General features: G+C 40.9%; 1 protein-coding gene and 1 pseudogene across 1 annotated transcript in view; one reads left to right on the top strand and one right to left on the bottom strand.

Moving 5' to 3' along the window:
• Positions 1-26,353, top strand: part of LOC140520247 (ALK tyrosine kinase receptor-like) — a 505,219-nt gene that overhangs the window by 85,349 nt on the left and 393,517 nt on the right. The window lies entirely within an intron of this gene.
• Positions 2,009-26,353, bottom strand: part of LOC140529724 (nascent polypeptide-associated complex subunit alpha pseudogene) — a 71,039-nt pseudogene continuing 46,694 nt past the window's right edge.

Genomic DNA, 26,353 nt, shown 5'->3' with positions numbered 1-26,353 from the left:
CGTATTCCAAATTAATAGGATTTATGGTATTAGCAGAAGAGACAAAAAACAAACGTGTTCTCTAAGCTCCTTTCTAGTTCTAATATTCTTTGATTCCATTAAACACAACCATCTACAAAAAAATCAAGGGAATAACTCAGGAGCTGGGAAGACTGGACAGAGGAGAGATTGAGGTCAGTCTTACTAAGAAAACAATGAGCTAGAATCCATTCCTTTCTTTAAAGAATGAAGCAAGATGCAGGAATTCCTGAAGCCACTTATTTTACTAAGCCATGTGTATTCTTGTCAAAGATTGTGAGCTATGCTAATTCTTTTAGGAAGCTCTTCATTAATTTTCCTCAGAGTTCAAGAGTATAATTTTGGAGTACTGACCAATTAACCAAAGGTTATATATGGCCCCACTAATTAACATTCTCTTAGTCAATTTCCATATTCCCAAAGATTTGAAGCAAATATCTCTTGATGAGTGGAAGAAAGGAATCATTTTCCCTGTGCTTCTCTCAAGGGATGAACATTTCATTGCATAACCTGATGTGAGGTTTAGTTTTGGATTTTTCCACTTATGAATTCTCTCTTTTCATGTTTGCACATTTAATTTGGTTATCAAAATCAAAAAGCACTTATTAAGGAGTGGCTGATTTGTCATGTGTGTCCTGAGCAAATACTTCTAGTATCTTGCACTTAATAGGCTCTTAGGAACTATTTATTAAACTGAACACCAAAGGTGATATAGGTGATATCTTTGAATTATGTACCTGTGGTACAGGTGGGGTACTATCACAAGCAGTTGCTAGGGGGCATCTGAGAACTGGATAGGAGTTAGTTAGCCAGAAGAAGAGTTGGGGGTGGGGAGAGCTGGAAAGGCAATACAATACTTGTCTGCAAATATATGAAGGACCTGGCTTTCTCAAAGACTATGTATCATTTAGAATAGAGGTTAGACATGTTCTGCCTGTCCCTAGAGGGCAGAACTAGAAGCCAAGTTATAGAAACCGCAGAGGCAGATTTATATTCAACGTAAAGAAAAACTGCTTAAGTAGCAGAGCTGTCCAAAGTGGAATGGGTTGCCTCTGGAGGTCATAAATGGGTGCTTCTTACTGGAGATCTTTAAATTAAGGCTGGATGACCACTTGTCAAGGATGTTGTGAAGAGAATACCCAGTCAGACATGGTGGATTGGATTAGATGGTCTCCACTTGTATTCCAACTCTGAGAACCTATGATTGTAGTTATGAGTTACATGTGCCTTCTTGTTGTGTTCATCCTTCGTTGACAAAGAAGACCATGCCATCATAGAAATGACAATATGACTTACACTTGACTTTGTTTTGAGTGAGGGAGGGCTGTGCAGGTCACCAGCCTCACTTTTCCTCCAGAGCCATCTGAATCTAGTTGACCAGATATTCATCAGGATGACTGGAGATGGCCCAGGATGCAATGGGAGACCTTGGCCCCTTTAGGCCAAGGCCCATGAAGTACTCACTTAGAGTGAGGTAACAGCCATTCAATGAATAGGATATGTGCCTTCTAAGAGAGTGAAAAGTGTTCAAACAAAGAATGCATTGAGGGAAGTTTGTTGTACTAAGATGGAGGGTGGTCCAAGACTGAAATCCAGAAGGAAAAAAAATGGGCACCACCCAGCAAGTGAGAGCCGACCAGAAGCAGGCTTGAGGTGTCTCTGTCTGAGATGGTCAAGAACTTTTGGAAATAACTCAGGAAGCCCAAGATCTGTTAGGAGTCCTGAGGGGAGGGGTAAGAATGTATCTCAACCTGAATTTGGATGAGACAGAGCTATGATCACATCTCAAGGACAAAAGGACAAATGGAAAATTGTTTGAGCAAAAGTGGGTCTCACTGTCTCACTTTGGAGATAACAGGGATTTTTAATTTTTTTTTCTTATCCAACAAAAAGCCACAACTTTATTAATTGATAGAAGCACTACAAATTTCAAATCAGGTTGCATTTAATCTCCAAAATACTGGAGAAAAACATGCTCATTTCCAGATAGTTACATCGTTACTTCCATAACAGGATTTACAGTATCATTACTATTGTGTCTTCAAAGCTCCAACAGCTTTTACTCTGGATACATTTGGTTAGTCTGTGACCAGTTCTATGTCCCTGACTTCTATGCTTGTTTCATCAGTCTCTTCATGTTTGCTTTCTTTTTGGAGTTTATATGTATTCCCTTGCATTTGGGATTTCTTCCTTCTGAACTTGAAATTTTCAGTGGCAGCTAGCTGTGCCTCCTTAGTATCTCTTAGAGAGATACTAAGGTTTGGCTTTCCCAAAGACCATGTAGGGATCTGAAACTGGTGCCTGCAGACATCTGGCTTTTTGATGACAAAGAGGAAGTTCTTAGGTTTCCAGATGGTAACTCTTGTAAGTCTTGTTTCATGTCCAAGGTCTAACTTGGAGATAACTATTTGTACTGTCTTTTCTTTCAATCCCTGCTTTGCTTTACTTACCATTACTTAGGAAATCTCAGCTGCTGCCACCAGTTTTCTCTGTAGAGTCTTGTTCCTCAAGGTCAAGTACTGATTTGTCAGTGTTAGATTTTGTTTGGGACCCTGTTTCAGTCTGGGTTTGGGACAATTCTGGCCCTGTAGCTGGGACAGATGGTTTCTGTCATTTTCCTGGACATTTATTAAGGAGAAAGAAAAAATCAAAACTGGTGGGGAAAAGAGACCTGGATGGTAGCCAGGGTTTTAACTAGCTCTTTTACCCAGGGAGTTTTGTGTAGAGCCTTATCCATGGGTTTAACACTCTATATAGAGTGAGTAGAAGCAGGGAGAGAATTCTGAGGGCTGCCAGAATTCCAAGAGCTGTTTGGATTTTTATCAATAAACAAGGATTTATTAAATACTTACCATGTGCCAGTCAGTATGCTACGGGAGATCTTTAAACTGTGCCACCTGGTCATAGAACTTGTCATTCTTCTTCACTAGGACTCAGATCGTGCCCCTGGGACACTGAGCTTTGATTTTTGGGGGTTTTATCTTCTCTTTCCTATTCTATTCCTATCACAGTGCTTCTTAACCTATTCCAAGTGATGCTATCTGCACTCTGGTCTACCCCTTTAGAATAGTAGCCCCTTAATGGCAAGAGTTGTTTCACTTTTGTCTTTGTGTGCCATTGCCAGGGATAGAGTAGGCATTAAATAAATGCTTGTTTAATTTGGTCTTCTTCGACAATGAAGGACGAACACACACACACACACACTGTTGTTTAATTGATTGAAGAATGCTGGCCAATAAGGTGGCAACAGTGGTAGCATCTACTGCATATGCCTTTGCTGCTGCTGGTACTGCTGTCTCTGGACAGCATTTTCCTGGAAGCAGACGGAATCATTTTGGTTGATCTTAGGGAGAAAGTCATCCTCCCTGCCTGTCTCTGACACATCCCCTAGCCTACCTGTTTGTTGCCATCTGGATCAAAGCTTGCAGTGCTAGGGAAATTAGACAATATTATATGTTGTATATAATACTCAATGGAGTACTGAGTGAGCCTGTACTGTCCATGAAACTCTGGTCCCTTCTTTCTCTCCCTATGACTCTGATATACTCAGCACTGGATAACTAGGCATCTGAGAGTAGCCTCTGTGGATGCTGAATAGATTTCTGTGGGAATCACACTGTCCTTTACCACAGGGACTCAGAATTCCTTGAGAGGTGCTGTTGTTGAGTCATTGAAGTCATGTCTGAGTCTTTGTGACCCCATCTGCAGTTTTTTTGGCAAAGATAATGGAGTGGTTTCCTATTGCCTTCTCCAGTTCATTTTATAGTTGCGGAACCTGGAGCAAATAGGGTTTCCTGATTTATCCACAATTAGTGGGCAGATTTGAACTCATGAAGAAAAGTCTTCCTGACTCCAAGTCTAGTGCTCTATCCACTCTACCCCCTAACTGCCCTCCTTCAAGTGGTGCCTTGAAAAGGTACCACTATTAACTTTGCCAGGGTTGGCTGAAGGTGTGTCCAGGTAAACTGGGGCTCTGGCACAGGGACTAGGACAGGATTTTCCCTACCGGGCAGGACAAAAAGTTTTTAAGATTAGATATCCCACAGGTGACTCTTGACTCAAACTCATTATCTCCCCTCTCAAACTCATCCTTCTCCCTAGACTCCCAGTTTCTGCCAGGGGCACCACCATCCTTCCCAGTCACCCAAATTCACAACCTCGTTGTGATCCTATGCTCCTCACTGTTACCCTACAAATCCAAATGACTGACAAATTTTGTCACATTTACTTCCACAACATCTCTCTCATATATTTCTTTATCTCTACTCATGCAACATAATGCTAGCTCAGAATTTCATCACCTCTTACCTGAATTTATTGCAATAGCCTCCCGTTTGATCTTCCTGTCTCAGATCTCTCTCTACTTTCATGTTTGTCCATTCATTTTCAGTTGTGTCTGACTCTTTATAATTGCATTTCAGTTTTTCTTTAGTGGTTTCTAGAGTGGGTTGCCATTTTCTTCTCTAGCTTATTTTACAGATGAGGAAACTGAGGCAAACAGGTTTAAGCGACTTACCCTGGGTCACCCAGCTAGTCAGTGTCTGAGGCCATACTCGAACTCAGGACTATGAATCTTCTTGCTTCAGGGGCTGGGACTCTGTGCACTATGGCACCACCTAGCAGTCCCTCTACTTCCATACATGATGATGTATGTCACTGCTCTAAATACCCAAGCTCCATTGTGCCTCCTTAATGTGTAAAGGAACAAATAAAAACGCCTCTGTTTGTATACAGAATTTTCTGTATTAGACTATTCTTGGTTCTCTCAGATAATATTTCATTTTCTCCCCCAGGTAACCATGCATCTAAAATGTAAATATCTACATATGTTCATGACTTTTTCCTTGTTACAATGTCAGCTCCTTAAAGATGAGGCTGTTTCAGTTTTCCTTCTGTTCCCAGCACTTAACACAATTTTGGTGACTGATTGATTCAGACCAAGTTAGGTATTGGGGAAACTAGACCAAAGAGTCTGGATCAGAATGCTTGTCCAGATGAGCAGGATCTGAGGTTTAAAAAAAAAAAAGAGTAGAAGGCTGGAGCAGAGATAGTTCAGGTGTAAGCAGATTGGTGAAAGTCGTCAGCACTTCTATTCTGGTACAGGCAAGCCCAAGAGGAGGTTGTGAACTGGGAACCAACAGGTTACATGATGTAAGATGGACAACTCTGTGGTCTGTAGGCTGTGGTCACCACTGGGAATTCAAAAGAGGTAACTGAGGTGGGTAGGAATCAAGCTGAGGCCAGAGACAAGAAGGAGGTTTGTCCACAGAGGCACAAATTGCAGACGTATTGATAAGAAATGCTTTTCAAAAGAGTGGTTTTGGATTTCTCCACACCATGGTAGTTTGTCCCATTCTTAAAGAGCCCTCATATGTTAGAGAGTGGCAAGAAATGCTTGGGTTTTCTGGAGCTTCACCTCTAGCCCAGGAGTCATCCTAATCTATCTGATAAAACAGTATGATGTCCTTAGGTTTGCTGGAAGGTTCTACTGGGGCCATGAACCTGGGGTCAAGGGAAAGCTAGGTTCAAGTCTTGTCTCTGATACAGAGTGGCTGGGGAACCCTGGGCAAACTACATAACCTCTCTCTGCTCTAAGCAACTCTCTACTACTAGAAGTTGTCCATCTCAATCCTCTTCCCAATGGAGGTGGACCAGGCCCTTCCACATACCCCTACCTGACTCCTGGACAGACAGAAGGGGCTAAAACTACTTGGATGAATAGGGAGTTAGCAGCTGCAATTGTTCCTGTAATTTGGTGAAACGTAAGACCTTGCCATCTGCTCATTGTATGTCATCACTGATCAGTGATCCTGGTTAGGATCCCTGCGAGTTATTTGTCCAGGGCCTTGGCAAGATCCTTTCTAGAAAAGCCTAGGAAATTCAAGTCAAAAAGTATGTTTATATGCTTACAAGGAGCAAGGTATTTTACAAGGTACTGGGAACACAAAAATAAAAAACCCCTCCCCTAAAACAAAAAAATTCAACCTTTACAGACCTTACATTCTATTGGGGGAAGGAGAGGGGTGAGGCCGAAACACACTGAGGGATCAATACAAAGTTATTTTAGGAAGAATAAGCACCAATTACTGGTGGAATAAATATCAACAAAGGCTTTACATGAGAGGTAGCAGTTGAGCAGAACCTTGAAGGAAACTAGAGAAAATTTGAAGGAAATGTGGTCCTCTATCATTTGGAAACCTAGGTGGCAACTTCCCTGTTTATTCAAGTAATGTAAGCACAATGCCTTTTTGGCAACGTGGGAGTAAGGATTGGAGGGGTCTGGCCTGGAGTGGATTGATAACTTCCGTGCAACTTATAGTATTAGCAAGTTGAATACTTTATAGAAATATGAAATACATGGTCACAACCAACCAGTATGTGCCAGGAGGGACTTGAACCCAGAGTCACGTGACTGAAGCTGTAGTCATTATACCACGTTGTCTCTCAGACATTACCTTACACTGGTAAATTTACCAAATCCTTTCAACATCCCCCCCGCAAAATGGTAAATAATCTGATTTCCTCTTTGATCTTATAGGACTTAGAGCTTAGAGGAATCTTAGAGAATTTAAAAAAAAAATTCTATCTTGTAATTTATGATGAGGGAATTGTGACCTATGGGGATTAAATGATTCATCAGAGGTCATCAAGGTAGCAACCAGTAGACCTAGAATTTGAATCTGTATCCTCAAATTCAAAATCCTATGCCTTTCCCCCTCTGCTGACACTTGACCACAACAAAGTTAGAATAATCCAACAGGACAACACTGACATGGTTGCAGAGACATTCTGAGTTGTCAAGGGGGAAGATCTGGTGGTCAGATCACTTCATGAAAGTTAAGTGATCATTAAATCTGGGCATCTAAAACCCAGATTTACTACCTTTAGGGCCTGAATCTTTGCTGGCTACCCAAGGAGATCAACAAATACTGCAGGAACCCTGAAGTGCTAGGGAACCAGAAGAGGATTTCAATTAAAAGCAGCTTGCCGATCAGGTACATGCTTAATGCTCTAATTACCCAGTGGTGACAGCTCCATGAAGCACAGGCCAGTGGGAAGTACTGACCAAGCAATTTTAAAAAGGTTGGTCTAATGCTCTTCATTTTTCACTGAAGCTCAAATTGAGTTTACGCTTTCAGGGAATAATGAAAAAGATAGAGAGTTGAACATGACAATCTAATTCCCAGGTCCCCAGATTGAAAAAGTAATGTTTCGTCTGGAACCAGAGTGGCCCCAAAGAGATGAGCTCATTGCAGAAGCTAGCTGGGTTTACCTTCTTTTTATAGAAGCCATGTACACAAACATGGCAGCTCTATCCTCTTTCTAGTTAAGAGAAAAAGTAGCCTCCTTGAGTTTTGAGTAAAAAGGGCATCAAGGGCATGAGCCAAGGTATGTGAGCAGTCACATGGGCTCCTCTCCTGGTTTCCAACATCCTAGACTTTTCTACTATGCCTCAGTTGTCTTCTTACCTTAGAAATTCCTTCTACTTTTATGGTCTTCTCATCCTGAAGGTTGTCTCCACATCATTGCCCCCTTCTCCCATTGATGAGTTCCTCCCAGAACCTCCATTTTGAGGAAGGCCAAAGGCTTGCCATCCTTCATCCCCTTCTAGCTCTAATTATGACTCTCCAGACTATGTCCTCCTGTGGGTACTTGCCCTTTCCCCTGCCCCATTTTTCAGCTTTTAAAACTGTTTTCCCACTAGAATATAAACTCCTTCAGGAGGACTTTTTTTATGCTTCTATTTATATCTCCAGCACTTAGCAAGATACCTAGTATATGGTAATTATTAATAAATGTTAATTGCCTTGGTTTGACTTAGAAAAAAATGATTAGTTTGGCTGAAGAAGTGGGAGACTGTTGAGGAAAAAATGGATAGACCACTTCCCCTGGTAGAGTAGTGGGAGAGGATTTTGATCTGCTGATTGTTTGGTGTACTTTGGACCTTCTTGTTGGACTCACTTTACAATTACTGGCTCATTTGGTCTCTGACCCACGTTACTTTGACCTTACACTCATTGCTAAGCCATAATTAAGGGTGGTTGCATCAAGGAATTTTGACTTTCTGTAGTAAAGGATAGTATGCCTCCCACAAGATGCCTCTCTCAACATCCACGGAGACTACTCTCAGATGTACAGACTTGGTAATTTAGCCCTGAGTGCTTTAGAGCCACAGTATGGATGCAGTGTACATGCCAACTGTTTTTCCCACTTAAAAAAAAATCACACTGTTATTAAATGAATCTTTATAATGCAAAGATCCGATGTGTTACTTCCCTGCTCAAAAGCCTTTATTGGCTCCCAGCTGCCTATAGGATATATGCAAACTTCTCAGCCTAGCATTTAAGGTCCTCCATAGTCTAATTCTAGCCTCTTTACAAAGTTTTCTCCTTCTTATATTGTACACTATTGCCCTATTTCCTGTTCTCTCCTTTATTGTACTTCTGATATGTCTTCATGTGGACCATCCCCCTTTCCTAGAATGTACTCCCTCTACATTTCCACCTATGGAAATCCTTTTCTCCCTTAAAGGCCCATTTTAGATGCCATTTCTTCTAGGAAGCTTTCCTCGTCCTCCACCTACTCCAATCCCTACACCTTAGTGTGGAAAATCTTTCCCTTTAGAAATTTTCTGAATCCTCTACAACCAAAAAGAAAAAAAAAAACTAATTCGCCTTGCATATGACATCTCTGCAGGTACTTGAAGATAGCTGTCCCACATCCCCAAGCCTTCTCTTCTCCAACCTAAATACCCCTAGTTCCTTTGACTAGTCCTCAGATGACATGAATAGGAGGCTCTTCACAATCCTAAATGTCCTTCAACTTCTCAATGTCCTTCCTAAAATAAGCCCATAATTGACCACAGAATCCCAACCAGGTTAGAGGTCCCCTTCCTATTTCTAAAAGCTCTTGCCTTTTAATACAGCTTAATATTGCATTAGTTTTCTTCTGGAAGCTTTGGAGGATCAGTAAAATGTGAAGAAGTGCACAAACTCCCTTCCAGATGGGGATCCCAGAAGGAACAAAGGTACAGAGGCCATTGGGGAGAAGAAATCTTTGATGGGACAATCCAATGTCCTTCTGCTGCCCTAATTGATCAGAGTTGCCAACGGCTCTCATGTTTCCTGTTGGGTTTTCCTATTTGGACTTTCCATTCTGCTGCTTTCAGATCATGAGATAAACTTGCCCATAACTTTGTTTGTGTTGATCCCCAGGCTTTTTTCCAGACTTATTTTTTGCCTGTCTTTGTATCCCTAGCACTTAGCATGGTGCTTGGCACATAGCAAGCATTTATTGACTGACCAACTTTACTGAAAGAAGAACCAGAGAAGGGATTCCTGGAAAGATTGTTTAGATAATCCAAGTTTAGTTTAGTCAAAGCCAAGTCAAGAAACACTGATTAGTTTTCATTGTGATTTAATCCATTCTTCAGAACCACTAGAAATGTTTTAGGTCCTTGCATTGCTAAGAAGGGCTGAGTCTATCAAAATCACTCCTCGCACATTGTGGCTGTTACTGTGTATAATGTTCTCCTGGTTCTACTTGCTTCACTTAGCATCAGTTCATATATGTCTTTTCAGATTTTTCTGAAGTCCACCTGCTTGCCATTTCTTATAGGACAATAGTATTCCATTACATTCATATACCACACTTTGTTCAGCCATTCTCCCAATTGATGGGTATCCCCTCAGTTTCCAGTTCTTGGCCACCACAAAAAGAGTTGCTATAAATATTTTTGTACATGTGAGTCTTTTCCCCCACTTTTATGATTTCTTTGAGATATAGCCCTAGAAGTAGTATTGCTGGGTCAAAGAGTATGCATGTTTTTTATAACCCTTTGGGCATAGTTCCAAACTGCTCTCCAGCTGAATCAGCTCACAGCTCCACCAATAATGAATTAGTACTCCAACTCTCCCACATCTTCTTCAGTATTTATCATTTTCCTGTTTTGTCATGTTAGACAATCTAATAGGTGTGAGGGGGTACCACAGAGTTGTTTAGATTCACATCTCTCTAATCAATAGTGATTTAGAGCATTTCTTTCATATGACTGTAGATAGCTTTAATTTCTTCCTCTAAAAACTGCCTGTTTATATCCTTTGACCATTTATCAATTGGGGCAAGACTTGTATTCTTGTAAATTTGACTCAGTTCTCTCTATATTTTAGAAATGAGGTGAAAGGCTTCATTTTTTAAAGGTTTTCAGAGATGTGGCCAGTCTTTGTAGCCAATGAAATTCCCCTTCCAACTGAAGCAGAGAACTCCTTCCGACTTCTAAAAGGGATGCTCAAGCTTAAAAATGTCTTTGTATTTTATTAACATAAATACCTGGTTACAGCTGTTATTTGCTACTTGTTTTCTGTGATTATATGGGTGTGTGTGTGTGTATGTGAGAGAGAGAGAGAGAGAGAGAGAGAGAGAGAGAGAGAGAGAGAGAGAGAGAGAGAGAGAAATTCCACTTTGCCCTCAATTCATTTTCTCTCACTTGACCCTTAACTCTAGAAATCATATAGTGTAAGGTTTACCCCCATTTTACAGATGAGGAAACTGTGATCCAGAGATGTTAAGTGAATTCCACGGACCTTGTTCCAAGAAGCGATTTCAGAAATGGGGTTTAATTTGTACACTGTTTCCAGCCAGTTGTTAGTAAATTGAGAGCCTAATTCCAGCCCCCACCTTTGATTCATAGCATAGCTCCAATTTTACCATTTTCCTCTGGGTCCACTTTCCTCACTAGCTGGATTGAACCTGAGTTTTTGAGAGACTAGCAAAACCCTGGACAGAAGCCAAGGACTTTGTTGTTCTCAAACCTGCGAACAGCTTATAGTGTTATTTAGTGTCGATTTATTGTGTTCATTACATTGACAAATGAGGAAAGTGCTTTTTTTCCCCTCTTAAATAAATCACTGACCATTTCAGTTTTTATTTAAGAAGCTGCTGGCCCGAACTTGTTAAATATAAACACACCTCAATCAATACATAATAGCTCATATTTATATATTGCTCTGAGGGTTACAAAGTGCTTTCCTCAGAACTCTTCAAAATAAGTGATATAAGCATAGTTATATTCATTTTAAAGATAAGTGAAACTGAGGCTCAGAGAGGCCCAGCTGATAGCAAACTCTGTATCTAGTATTTTAATTTCACCAAGTAATTTACCTATGTTCTTTCTTTTGAGGTTCAAAAACAGCCTCATGACATTGGTGTTTGAGTTTCCTCATCTGTGAAATGGGAGTAACTATCTCTTTCACAAGTGAGTGACTTGCCTAGTTTCAGCTAATAAGTTTGAGACAGAACTGGTGGGAGGTCTATTTCTTTTAAAACAAATGCTCTTAGGGGATAGAGTACTGGGTGCAAATCCCACCTCTTACATTTAATAGCTGTGTAAACTGCGTAATCTCTCTGAACCTCGGTTCTCTCATTTGTAAAATGGGACAGTGATACCTAAGTCACAGGATTGCTGTGAAACTCAGATGAAACAATGTGTGTAAAGTATTTTGTAACTTTGAAAGGCCTACGTAAATGTCCCTTCTTAGGATTATTGCACTATGCTGCAGTCCATCAGATAGCAGTTTAGAAGCTTCTGTCTCCCATTGACAAGACAGCATCACATTAATTCTGGTGTCCATCTGCCCCTGGCGTATATTGACTGTGCCTCTTTTTCTTGCCTCCACTGGCAATCTGCAGTGCATGTGATCAGGTACCACCATGACCACTTTTAATAATGGCTGACTTTCCTCTAAGGATAGAGAATAGGAACTGCACCTATGATTTCATGAATCCAGGGAGATCCTGGTCAGTACCTTCCTCTTACCATTGAAGGTCTGCCACTTTTCCCCAGAACACTAAGAAATTAAATTATTTGCCCAGAGTCTCACAACCAGCTAGGGGCAAGACTTAAAAAGGCCTTTCTGGCCGACTATGAGACCAACTCTCTACCCAGTACGCCATGCTTCCTCTCAACTTTAGCATCAGATTTTATAGTGTTGCCACATCCATTTCACAGATGGGGATGCCAAGGCCAACACAGATGAAGTGGCTTGCCCAGGACCACAGGATTAGTAAGAGACAGAGTCAGGATTTGAACCCAGGTCACCAACTCTAGCAGCTAGACTTCCCCTACTCTTACATAGGTATACTAGTAGCTCCTAATAGAGGTAGATGTGCTGTTTATGAGATGGATTAAGCGCCCAGGTTCCACATATCTTACTCAATGCCAGGGGAGAGGGATCAGTCCTGGAAGATGGGGAGGGGCCACCATTCTTGGACAAGTTATTCCTGTAGGAAGCCTTGCCCTTAACTGGGCGGGGAACATCTTGTTTGGAATAAATGAGTTCTGATGGGTGGGTATTTTTGGAAACTGAGAAAATGGAAGTTGGTTTTGCAGCCAAGTTTGTCCTTTTCGTATCTGGCAAACACGGATGCCTTTGCTGCCTTTTGTGTTTCAGATGGAGCTGGAATGAGGCAAGACTGGCTTGAGTTTGTTTATTTTCTCATTTGCTCAGTAGCTGCTACCAGGGATTTAGTTGAGCTTCAGCAGCAGAGACTGGTTGCTGTAGCCCAGTAGGAACAAGAGAGGGAGCCCAAGAGCCCATCTCCTCCACCTTGGCATGGTCCTATTTCTTAATGGCATTGGTGTTAAAAGCAGAGGGTATTAGAGCTGGAGGGGAATCTGAGAGTCCGTCATCTAGTCTCGGTTCCTCCTTTCTCTTCATTTTATAGAATAAGATGCAAAAACCCATGAAGTTTGTGACTTTGCAGAAGCAATGCTGGTAGAGCCTAAATTTGAACCCCACTCCAAAACCAGTGCCTTTTCCACTCTACCATGCATCTCTCTAGCATATTTAACAATGTTTATTTAGTGTTACCTATGTTTTCATCTTCTCTCTCCCTCCACTGGACTATCAAATATAAAAGGGCAGCGACCCTGTCCTATCCAGACTTTGTATCTCCCCTAGAGCCAGAGAGGTAGTTAATAGATGCTCTTTGTATAGCAGTTACTGCTTCATCAGAAATTTTCATCTGCTAATGAAGGCAGATGGAGAGAACAGCTCCCTCAAATAATAAACTACCACGTACAGAACAATCCTGCGGGCTTGTGGTGTAGATTTCATGGAAGAGACATTATTTACTAAGGGACTTGAAATCAAAGTTCTTATTTCCCATTCTTACATCTTACCCTCTCGACATTTCCAAGACATCCTTTTTTTTTTGTCAGAGGAAACTGAAACAAAGATGAAATGATTTGATTGGAACTGTGCAGCTAGTTGAGGTCAAGTTGGCGTCATAATCTCAATACAGCATTTTCTAGCTTGCTCCTGATCCTTCTAGATCACACTGGTGATGACACTACTTTGCAAAGATTTACTTTTCTTTCTTTTTTTCTTTTTAAAGATTAATTCAATTGAACAGGGAAAGAAATCTTTGCAGCTGGTGGTTTTGTGAAGGACAAAGCAGGTATTTATCCTCAGTTGAAAGAAGCGATTGAAAATAAAGCTTTCTTTGGAAGTGTTTGCAGCAGAAAGTGTGCACCAAAACAGCCATTCTCCACTGAATACAAAGAAGGAGAGGCTCTGCAAACTCTTTGTTTAGAAAGTTTGAAACAAAGTAAATGGTAAAGTTCTCAGAAACACGTGGCTCTGTGACCAGCCATCAAGGCCAGGAAGCAAAGACAGGTGGTCAGACTAGAACAGGAAACCTTGAGAGAGAACTGACAAACGATGGCATTGTTTTAATGGAAACCTTGAATCTTCACCCAGAAGCTGACCATTCCCTTGCTTACTGCAAGCATGGGGCACTGTCTGAGAATGAAGATAGGGTCTAGAAGGGACCAGAACTTGGTAGCTTGGAGTCCCAGAATGGTGAGATGCACAAATTCAGAATTTGTGTCCAAAGTCAAGGACAGTGGCCTTCAGAGGCTTTTTATCATTCTGTCTTTCCTAAGGCCTTATTATACCTAGCCCTGTTCTTCATCCTTATTGTAATCTCCATTCCCTCCAGTCCTTAGATCTTTCCCAAGCCTACATTGGCTATGTTCTCCTTCCTTTCCTATGTGGAATGATGTTTTACCTTGAATCGTAGTGGGGTTTTGTTGTCATTCTTGTCGAATAGGTTCTAAATAATATTTAGGTACCAAATACAGTATACAATACTCATTGAGGATTTTTTTTTTTAGTGAATTCAAGTTCATTCAATTAAACATTTACAGGTATGCTGGGAGCTAGAAGGCCTTTATTGTCCTATAGGACCCTCATCTTCCAGGTGAGCAAACTGAGGCCCAGAGAGTTTGAAAGACATGACCACAGTTATATTGGTAGAAAGTGGTAGAACTTGGATTTGTCCTTGGGTCCCTTGGCCATGAACTCTTTCCATGGTACCATCCTTTAGATGTAGAGTACTGGATGAGGTACTTGAAATGAGATGTGCAAAAAGATGAATTATCTATCATTCAGTCAGCAAACATTTATTACCCACTATGTGCCAGATATTGCTCAGTCCTGGAAATACAAAGAAAGGCAAAAACAGTTCCTGCTTTCATGTAGTTCACATTCTAATGGAGACACAATAGACAAATAACTCGATATGTACAAGATATAGACAGAGCAAATGGGAGCTAATATCAGAGGGTAGAGATATTAGCAGCTTGACAAGGGTACCAGAAAAATACCTCCTGAAGAAGGTAGCATTTGAGCTGAGTGTTGAAAGAAGTAAGGGAACCTACGTGGTCACAGATGAGGAGAGACAGAGCACCCTAGGCTTGGAGCATAGCCAGTGTGAAGGCCTGTGTAGCTGGTTCATGGAAGGCATGAAATGGAATATAGTTTAAGAAGACTGGAAATGTAGGAAGGAGCCAGGTTATAAAGAGTTTTAAATACCAAATAGACTACTTCATATTTCATAACATAGAGGTAACAGGGAACCACTGAAATTTATTGAGTAAAATGGAAAGATTTACACTTTTGTAGGGGGAAAATCACTTTGGCAGCTGAGAGGAGGCGAGGTAGGGAGATGAATTAGAAGGTTATTGTAACAGCCTAGGCAGGAGGTCATGAGGACTTGACCTAGGGCTTGGTTTGGCTGTGAGTAGAGAGACAGGAGACATCCATGAGAAATGTTATGAAGGTAAAATTACACGTGTGTAGTGAGTGAAAAGTGAGAAGTCAAGGGTGACACCTCAGCTGGGACCTTGGGTGGCTGGGAGGATGGTGGAGTACCTGACAGTAAAAATAGGGAACCTTAGAAGAGTAAGGATTGGGAATGGAAGACAATGAGTTCAGCTTTGAATATGTTGGGTTTGAGATGCCCAGAAGGCAGGTGGTGATGGGAGAATTCAACGAATAAGACATTGCTATCCCTCTTTCTTATGGAATTAAATAAACATTTAGGAGACAGAAAGACACATAACTATACTAAAAGAGAGAACAAGATAGGTCCCTGAGAGGTACAAAATGCTATTTAAACTCCAAGGAAGGGAAGATTATTTCTCACAGGTGGGATTATGTGATGAATTCCATGGAAGAGGCAACCTTTGCTAAGCAGGATCTCAACAAGCAGAGATGAAAGGCAGGGGAAAAACTTCAGAGAACATGAACAGCACGATAGAGATATTAAAAGAGGGGAAGAATGGGCTTTATGGTTGTGGTGGGGAGTATACCTTGGCTGGATCTTGAGTATGTTGTGGTAACAAGATGAAATAAAGAGAGAACTAATCTGTTGGAAGAGATTGTACAGGATCTTTAATTCCAGGCTGAGTTGGTGCTTGATTTGTTAAGCAACAGGAGAGGGAAATGGGATGGGCACTGAAGGATTCCAAGTAGAGTGAGATGATCAAGGCCATGCATAAAGTTATTATAGAGGAGAGGTGGGGAAAAAAAATGAGAAAGTAGGGAGACGAAAAATGGAGCATTCTCTCAGGCTATTGAAGTAACAGCAGTTCATATTTACACAGTATTTTAAGGTTTATACCCCACTTTCCTCCACCTAGAGACAGGAGAGACCTGGATTCAGGTTCTGCTCCTATCTCTTCTAACCTGTGTGCCTGTGGGTGAGCCATCTAAGCCTCAATTTCCTTATCTCTAAAGTGGTACAACTGGGTTGTCATGAGGATCAAATGAGTTATTGTACATAAAACATTTGGCAGATCTTAAAAGTTCTATGTAAATACTGCTTTTCCCTATTTTACAGATGAGTAAATTGAAACTCGGGTAAAGTGACTTGCTCAGAGTCACATATCTAATAACTGTGGAAATAGGGGCTTAAATTCCAGTCTGCTTTCTCCTTTCCTTGCAACACACTAGCTGGGGCTTATGAGGATCTGGATAAGGGTGGTTGTTGTGGGAATAGATGTGATCTTTCCTATGTTAATTCAATTCAACAAACATTTGCTATGAGCCTTCAGTGCTCAAAAATGCCCATTGCCAGAGCTACACACAGAAAACTTCAATATGGTGCAATCTTCCTGTGCTCCAGCAGCTCACACTGCTACTGACATTATAAGGATGAATATTGACTTATCAGCAGGACATACCTTTTGAGCTGCCTTTATTTTCCCTCAAGGAAGTAGTTCCCTGTGTCAGACCATCCACACTGCCTGGCCCAGATTATACCATAGCATAGATTTGTCTCATTTTCTTTCCTTTTTTAATGAGTTCAGCGCCTGGCTCTCAGTCTGGTTTTCCACTCTAAGTCATGCCCTCCTACTACAGGACTTCAGCAAATATATTGATGATTCCTTCAAGGGCCTAATTTCTCAGTTTCCATAACTTAATCCTCCAGTCTACCACAGCTACACACATACTCTTGATCTTGCAATCATACTTAAGGTGCTAATTCCATGTTGCAAACTCTGAAATTTCTTTGTATAATTCTTAATAATCAATATTAAATATATTAATAAAATAGACATTTATATTAATATAATGATTAATTATTCCATCTTTCTCTGTGCTTTATGACAGCTAATCCTGTTCATTCTCACCATGACTTCTATTCCTTCCAACCTCATGTATTTGCCATGCTCCTCTCTCTTCCTTGTCTTGATTATCTGGTGATCAGTGAGAGCCAGAGTGAATTAGGTTCAAGGCACGGTCTTTAAGAAAGAAATCTAGCTAGTAAACCTCAAGATGACTAGGTCAGTTTCAGGCTTCAAAATTTCCCTTCCTTTGTGCAGAACACCTTCAGATAAGGGCATGATATCCCATGTGAATACAGGAGAGGAGAAGGAGCTGAGTTGCCCATCTGAAACTGGCCAGCTGAGTCCCCATTGGGGCAGCTTGGAGTATTCACAGGTTGTGGGATTTTGTCCATTCTTGAAGAGGACCATGGCATCAGGAAGATGATGCCATTGCTGCTCAAGTCCCACTTAATGGTTATTTTGGGGGCTTTGATGGTTCAGAATGTGAATATAAATAGTAATTATTTCTCTTAGGCCAGCAACCCTGAGGGTCTTCCCTTCTCAGTTTGATTTTTTTTCTTAATTAAAGGGCCCATCCTTTGCTTCACTTCTTAAAGAGGCCTAATCACTCAATGGATGTTGCTTCACTCCAAATGAGAACTTGGAAAAGACCTTAGTTTAAAAAGGCCTAGGTTTTCCATTGCATCCTGGGCCATCTCCAGTCATCCCATTCTATATCTGGCCACTGGACTCAGATGACTCTGGAGGAGAAAGTGAGACCTTGCACAGCTTTCCCTCATTCAAATCTTGATGTCACCGTCTACTTCAAAAATGAAGGACAAGCCACACAACCACATAGCTGGATGATGCAACTTAGCTCTGTCCTACTCTTTATTATTTAATCTCTGGACCCTTTGTCCTATGGTTTATTTTTCTTGTGTAACATAATGTTACAATAATTATCTCATTTTAAATGTAGGAGCAATGAAATGCCCCCTTAGATCTGGGTAGTTCCTTTTTCTGTGGTTTGAGGGAGTTTGTTTTAGATGAAAAGTGAGCAGTTCAATCTTGATAACTCCAAGTCCCCACTTAGAAAAATTCTTAGCATTTAGGCAGAAGTTTGGCTCTCTGACATAATTTACATTCATCTCTAGGTAACCCCTAACTTCTGTATGGTTTAGGCAAAATTTTGTTTGCCAGAAATGTTTAGGTAATGAAGCAACAGATTTTATTGTATCTGTGCATAGATAGGCACCAGGAAAGAGCAAGACCTTTTTCTTGGAACATCCCTCAGTCCATTAGTAGGTGGGTATAACTGGTGGTGTTAATCTGAGTTTTCTACACTACAATGCCTTTAGGGCCAGTACCCTTCCTCTGTATATCCATTCTCTACTACAGTTTAGTCTTTCCTTCTGCTGGGTGTCCCTGGGCTGTTATTTCCTTTCAACTCATCTCTGGATGTCTTCATTCTTTCTTTCCAATTCAGCTCTGGATGTCCCCACTCTCAGCTCCTTTTCCAGACCCTCAGAATCACTAAGTTATCTCATCCTTTTTGTACTAGTTCCTCAGGTTGTGACCAAGTCTTACATACAGTGGCTTCGATTAATTCAAGGAGTTATGAAGGTCCCACTCAGTCAGTTCTCATTCATTCAGACAAAAAGTATTCTTATCTAACAAAGGTAATTATTTTTAAGTGAACTAGGATAGTCAATGGAGCCTTACCCTTACACTTAACAACCCCCTAAGTCATCACTCCCATGTCTTTCTCCTTTACTCTTCTCGATGTACTACAGAGTGGAGATGGAGAGGATCATGAAATCATGCTGATTTGGTTCATGTCAGTCTTTTCCTATCTAATCTCAACTGGTCCCTCTATTTGTTTCGCTCCTCCTTAATCAAATTCACTACTAAATTTCCCAAAACAGCTGTTCCAAATGTTTCCTAACTCCTCAAGTCTCCCCCACTGGACCTCCTCTCTCACTTGCATTTGAGGACCTTGCCTCATACTTCAACAAAAAAGAAATTGAGGCATTCACCAGACCATTTTTCCCTTTCTCTTCATCTCATTCCACCTAGGGAACTCTCACCACTATCTTCTCCTTTATAGCTAATCCCTCTATATGCACCCTTGAACTCCCTCCCTTCCATCTCCAGCAAATTGCCTCTGCTATTACCCTCTCTCTATTTTCTATAATCTCTCCCTGTCTATTTGCTTTTTCCCTATTGCCTACAGATACCTCCATTTCTCCCTGATCCCTGAAAATCCCTCATTTATTCCAACCATCCCTGCTAACTGTTGTCCTTTATCTCTCTTATGATTAAGCTCCTTGAGGAAATCAGTCTGTGCCTGCTTCTATACATTTTTTTTTCCTTCACCCTCTTCTAAACTTTTCAAAATCTGGTTTCCAACCTCATTGTTCAACTGAAACTACCCTCTGCAGAGTTCCACTGATCTCTTAAATGCCAAATCCAATGACCTTTATTGGATCATTGTCCTTCTTACTTCTGTGCAGCTTTCAGCACCACTGATTACCTTCTACATACTCTTTCCTTTCTGGGTTTTCATGGCATTACCCTCTTCTGGTTCTCTTCCTACTTAGATGGCTGCTTCTTCTTAGTCTCTTTTGCAGATTTTTCATCCATGTTGTGACCACTAACAGTGAATGTCCCCAAAGTTAAGTCTTCTCTCTTCTTTTGTTTTATGCTATCTCTTTATGATTATATCAGCCTCCATGGATTCAATTATCATCATTATACAGATGATTCCAGATCTATATGTCTAGTCCTAGTTATTCTTATGGTACTAAGACCCATATCACCAATTGCCTTTTGAATATCTCAAACTGCATGTCCCATTGGCATCTCAAACACAACAAGTCTTATCTTTCCCCTCCAACTCTTTCCTCTACTGAACTTCCATAATACTGCCAAGGGTACCACCATCATCTTAGTTGTCCAGGATCATACCCTTAAAGTCAACCTTGAGTCCTTACTTTCACTCATCTGGCACATCCAATCCATTGCCAAATCTCATTGTTTTTACCTTCTCAGCATCTCTCATATATGTCTCCTCACTACTCATACTGTCACCATCCTAATTCAAACAATCTAATAACCTCATAATTGATTTACTTGCCTCAAATCTCTTCTCACATCAGTTCACCTTCCGTTCAACTACCAAAGTGATTTTCAAAAGCATATGGCTGCCAATGTCATCCTTGTACCTACTAAACCATAGTGGCTCCCTATTAGCCCCATGATACCAAATACAACAATTTCTGTTTTTCATAACTTGGGGACTTCTTACTTTTCCAATTTTCTTATACTTTTCTCTCCTCCTTGCCTTCCATATACTGACCCATTTGCCGTGATTTCTTTCTAAGTGATTCTATTGCCCATCTCTGTATTTTGGTGCTGCCTGTGTACCATCCTTCCCTCAAGACAGCTCAAATCCTAACTTCTGCAGTAAGCTTTTTCTGCTCCCCATCCCCTGATGCTAATGCCTTCTCTCTATGAGATTGTTCAGTCTTTTAGTCCTGTCTGATTCTTCATGATTCCATTTGGGGTTTTCTTGGCAAAGATACTGGAGTAGTTTGTTATTTCCTTCTCCAGCTCATTTCACAGATGAGGAATCTGAGGCAAACAAGGTTAAGGGATTTGCCCAGGATCACACAATTATTAAGTGCCATAGGCCAGATTTGAACTAGGGAAGATTAATCTTCGTGAATCCAGGTCTGGCACTGTATCCACTATGCCAGATCTGCCTCCACTATGAGCTTACCTTCCATCTATTCTGTATATATCATATAAGGACCTAGCTATTTACATGTTTCATTCCCTGCCCCATTATTAGAATGGCAATTCCTAATGGGCAGGGACCATTTGGACCTTTGTTTCTCTAGTGTCTAGCACAAGTGGCTGACACAGTGCTTAATAGATATGTTTGTTGACTGAGAGGTGGGGTTAAAGGGTGTAGTCTGCCACCAGTGAAGCAGGATTTTTATTGATGAGCATCATGTGTAGCTTGAACTTGTGGCCTTGGACTTGCTGGTGTTGTGTTGTAACCAACTGAGCCAAACCTGATCAAACTTAGTGGGGAGGATGAAAAATGAAAGCTCTTCTAACATCTGAATAAGCCAGAGAATACTTGCACATTGAGAGGGAATCATGTCATAAGAATGAATAGATGGAAATTTGTCAATTTCCCCTGGGTATGGAGGAGTCACATTCTCTCCACAGACAAATCCAGTAGGGCTCTTGTTTAGAACCATGGGGCTCAAACCCCAAAGTTTTGTGGCCTGGTCTTATTGAGCTGTTATACTGCTGATCCAGGAAAGTCATTTCTTCTCTCTGAGACTTAGTTTCTTTTTTTCCAGAGAATGTGTTCTTCAGGTGCCTCATGATCATTAGTTGTAATATATTGGATTGGGATTAATTTCTCTGTCATGCCCTGCATGTACTGTTGAACTCAGATGTCTGGCAATACAGGATCTTAAGAAAGCAGCATAACAAAAGGCCACCTTTCCAGGCTGGGTAGAGCCACATCATGTCCATCCCATATTGCATAAATAATACGTGTCACTACATTAGTTTAATGTTTCATATGTTGCCCATGCTAGTATGGACTGCACCACCTGAATTACAGCATTCACAGGCTTGTTGAAAGTATCCTTTGAGAGCTAAGCCAGTTTTTTCCATTGTATATCTTAATAGTCTCCATGTCTAGCAAGCCACATTTTACAAAGTGCTTTCACATATTTGAATTCCATGGAGATTACCCTCATAGGTCTAGAGTTGGAAGAGACCTCACAGAACATCTGGTCTGACCCCCTGATTTTATAGATGAGGAAACAGAAGCCCAGAGAGGTTAAGTGACTTGCTGAAGATCACATGGTTACTAATCTTCAAGGGGTGGGATTTGGACCCAGTCCTCTAAGGACAGAGCATGTGCTCTTTCATTGAACCACACTACCTCCTGGATCCTCTCAAAAGTCTTGCAAGGTTGATAGGATGGCTGAATATTATTATCCCTGGTTTCCATAATGGGGGGACTGAGGTTTGAATTGTTTACATGCTATGTCTAAGGTTAAATGGGAATTAAGAACCAGATTTCAAATTATAACCTAGGTCTTCTGATGCCTAGTCCAGCAGAAGCTATCTCCTACCCTACCTTAGCATGCTTCATATGGCAAAAGCACCAAGTCCCAACCAGTCTCTCCTTAGTGCCCTCAATCAGTGCTGGGGTGGGGCTCCCCAAGGAGGGCCCAGAGAGCTGAGATCGTGATCTGATTGGAATCAGCCTGCTCAGATGTATTGCTCCAGTTAATCATGGAGGGATGAGACCAGAGTTGTGTTGGAGTCACCCACTCCCCTGAGAGAGCAGGAGCACATTATTCTCCTCATTCCTTGCACACTGAGAACATTTGCAGCAGCTCCAAGCACAGAAAGGGTTGCATAAACATTTTAATATTGCATGAGGCTTGTATAAGGCTGAATGAGTATGTGAATGCTAAACCATGACACATAAAGGTGGAGAGAGATGGTGGAGGGGGGAGGCCCAAAGATTGTCTCATTTTATCAACTGGAGAAGCCAGACTGAGTAAGCCAGTACATTTTGATAGCTATCAAGCTTAGTATTTTATGTGCTGTGAACCACAGTGATATATCAAGCCTAAACACTGAAAAAGAAAGGGCCATTTTCCTGGTTTTCGCCTGATTTCCCACAGAAAAAAAAGAATTTTCAAGTCAATAGCTTTTTTTTTTTTTCATTTTGTTTTTGGTGAATGGTATTGGCTTTTATGGTGGGATTTCATCCACCTCTTATGGAGAGACCCCAGTCTAGAGATGGCTTGGATAGAGACCTCATCATAGGTCTTACATACATATATTTTGTATGCATTTCTCTGGATAAATGTAAGTCTCCTGAGAACAAAAACTGGTTTTTTTTTCCCCTTTGTTCTTCCAGTTCCTGTAACATAGTAGGCACTTAATATTTGTTGACTGGTTCTTGGAGATATGGTCAGAAGCCTGCTTCCCAACTAGACTGGCCATTCACAGCAGATGACCTGATTATCTGAGGGATACCATGGAGATCTGGCTGTGTAGCAAAATCTCCGTTGATTGACTTCACTAATTCAGTAAGTCCTAATACTGAAGCCCATGGCACTTGGGCATTCCATTAAAAATGTAACCTCCATGAAGGCAGGACCTGGCTATGCTGTCAAGATTCCTTCACTCAACACTGTGCGTGGCAGTATAGTAAGTCTTAATAAATATTTGTTGAACGAATGAAGTCTTATTCAGGCTCTTCACCTGCAGTAACAACTTCTTTAATAATTTAGATCTATCATCCATCCCTAGCTAGGTGGCATTTATGGCGCTAGGGGATTATTCCTTAATGAAGACAGATAAAGAATGGCCAAGAAAGGAGGGAGTCAGTATCTTAGAATAACCTCATCCAGTTTTTACCTCCTGCCACTCAGACTTGAGAGAACAAGGTTAGCCTTGTTCAACTCTTAGGTAGCATTCCCATCAAACTAAAATGAAATTGACTGCTGAACAATCCCTTAAATGTGATGGTTAGCTTGGAGACGTGACTCAGGTAGACCTCCTCTTTTTTATGAGGTGACAACATGTGCACGTATAAGGACATACAGAATAAATGCAAAATGGGTGCAAGGTAGTTTAGGGAGAGAGGATACTAGCAGGTGGGGGACAGGGAGAGCAAATCAGGAAAAGCTTCATGTAGAAGTTGGGGATTAAACTGACTCTTTTTTTTTTTTTGATAAGGTAGTTGGGACTAAATGACTTGCCCAAGATCACACAATGTGTCAAATGTCTGAGACTGAATTTGAACTCAGCTCCTCTTGATTCCAGGGCTGGTGCTCTATCCATTGCACCACTTGACTGCCCTTTAAACTGTCTCTTGAAGTAAGTGAGGAACTCCATGAGGCAGAGAAGAGAGAGAAAAACACTTGGGATGGAGAATGGACAGTGCAGACATGAAGATGAGAGACTGAGTGTGTGAGGGAGATTAAAAAGTAAAGTCTGACTGGATCATAGAGTGTGGGAAGGGGAATAATGTATAATGTGGCTGGAAAGCTTGGTTGAGGCCCAGTTGTGAAGAGCCGTAGAAACCAAATTTTATATTTATGTCACATTTTATGGTTTACCCACTTGTTGTTTAGTTGTGTTTGACTCTCTTTGACCCCATTTTGGGGTTTTCTAGGCAGAAAATTGGAGTGATTTTCTTCAACTCATTTTACAGACATGGAAACTGAGGCAAACAGGGTTAAGTGACTTGCTCAGGGTCACACAGCTAGTAAGTATCTGAGGCCAGAGATGAACCCAGGGAGATGAGTCTTATTGATTCCAAGCCCAGCATTCTATCCACTGTGCCACCTTGCTACCCCTTACTTACCCACTTATCCTAACTTTGTCTCATTTAATCCTCCCAACAGTTCTGTGAAGGAGGTACTATGGATATTATTATTTCCATTTTATAAATGAGGTAACTGAGGTTGAGACACTAGATATTTTTGAGGATGATGAATTATTTTCTCAGGCTTAGGTGAAGTGATCTGCAAGGTCACTTTCAGTTCTTGGGTTCTGTGGCTATAGGCTACTGCTCTGCACATTAGTAGATGCTGACTTCTTTGGATTACTAAAGACTAGGTGAATTCAAGAGAACATCATCAGTACTTCAGGAAAAAGAGATGCAGAGTGTGCTAGAATTGGAATCAGAAAGACCCAGGTTAAAATCCTGCCAAGGGCACCCATGTCCTAGCTGTGTGATGCTGAGTAAGCCATTTAACTGTCCCTAAACCTATTTGGGAAGAGTGATAGCCATGGAGCTGCATTGCTTCTTTGCCTCCCGCCTTGGCCAAGCTGCTTTCTAGCTCCCAGTGTTTGAGTGAGATGGATATCCATCATTCCTTTCCTTTCACTGATATGGAGAATGGCCAGGCCTTACCATCTGCCCTTGCCTCTATGTCTTGCAGTCATCCAGGCAGTATCTTCTTAACTCTTCATGTCATCTAAGGACCTGTGGATCTTGCCATTTGAACTGCACCTAGAGCTTCTGTTTATATGTTGTTGAAAGCAAAAAGTGTCTAGCTTTTTCTGTTTGTAACTCCAACACTGGGCATAATGCTTGGTATATAATCAACGCTTAATGAATGCTTTTCCATTAATTTATTAGTTGAGCCTCAGTTTCCTCATCTGTAAAATTGGAATAAGACTAGCTCCTATCTCACAGGGTTATCTTGTAAATGAAATGGGTTAATGTGCATCAAGTGCTTTGCAAACTATTATGTAAACCTTAAAATGCTGTATAAATGTAAATTCTTATTAAAAAATAAAGTCTAGAACTTTCTTTATAATTTCTGATGAAAGAAACAGAGCCTGGAAAATGTACTGAACTTTTTGTAACCTCTTGATAGGCCAGTCAGGCAATATTGTGTGGTCACCTTGAATACCTCAACCAGTGTTCTTGTACTTGAAGACCAGGCCTCCAGCTGTCACCAGGCAAGTCAGAAGGCGGAGCAGTCCTAACAAGATTTATTTCTTTTGCCTAGATTTAATTCAGACCAAAAGGCAGGAGAATTAGTTGTCCAGCCCGCCCTCCCCCACTGTTGCCTAAGGAATGGAAATCGTGGAGGGAGGACAGGAAGGTTCCATTTGCAAAATGAATTCCAGAACTCTTCCAATTAGTGCCAGGAGATATAAAAAAAAAAAAAGCAAGAGTGAGGTGGTTTGATATAATTGAACTCCCCAACTTTCATTCACTGGGGAATCCTTTGCTTCTTATAGAACAGCTCAGGTGCCATTTCCTTCAAAAGACCTTTCCTGATTCCATTTCCCCTTAGGTTCCCAATTACTACCACTCTCTTTTTCTTAAAGTTATTGATATTACATTGTATATACTTTTCATTTATTTCTTTGTGCATATGTTTCATCCCTTCAATAGAATATAAACTTCTTAAGAGCAAGGAATTTTCATTTTCTTTTAGTATTCTTATCACAGTGCTTTGCACACAGGTCCTTAATTTTTATTTTTTTTATTTTCAGTTCCAAATTCTCTCCCTCCTTCTACCTCTTCCCCTCTCACTGAGAAGGCAAGAAAAAGCAATACCTGTTATGCAGAGGAAGTCATACGAAACATTTCCATATTCACCAGGTTGTCAAAAAAAAAGTAAGAAAAAAATATGCTTAAATCTGCACTCAAGAGTCCATCAGTTCTCTAATAGCAATTTTTTTTTCTATCAGGAATCATTTGGAATTGTCTTGGATCATTGTATTGACCAGAGTACACAATTCTTTCATAGTTGATTATCATTACAAAATTACTATTATTGTACACAATGTTCTCCTAGTTCTGTGATTTTACTTTGCATCAGTTCATATAAGTCTTGCCATGTTTTTCTGAAACGACCTTTCTCT

Source organism: Notamacropus eugenii, chromosome 1 (assembly GCF_028372415.1).
Source record: "Notamacropus eugenii isolate mMacEug1 chromosome 1, mMacEug1.pri_v2, whole genome shotgun sequence".
Taxonomy (NCBI): Eukaryota; Metazoa; Chordata; class Mammalia; order Diprotodontia; family Macropodidae; genus Notamacropus; species Notamacropus eugenii.
This window is presented reverse-complemented; position numbering and strand designations above follow the sequence as displayed.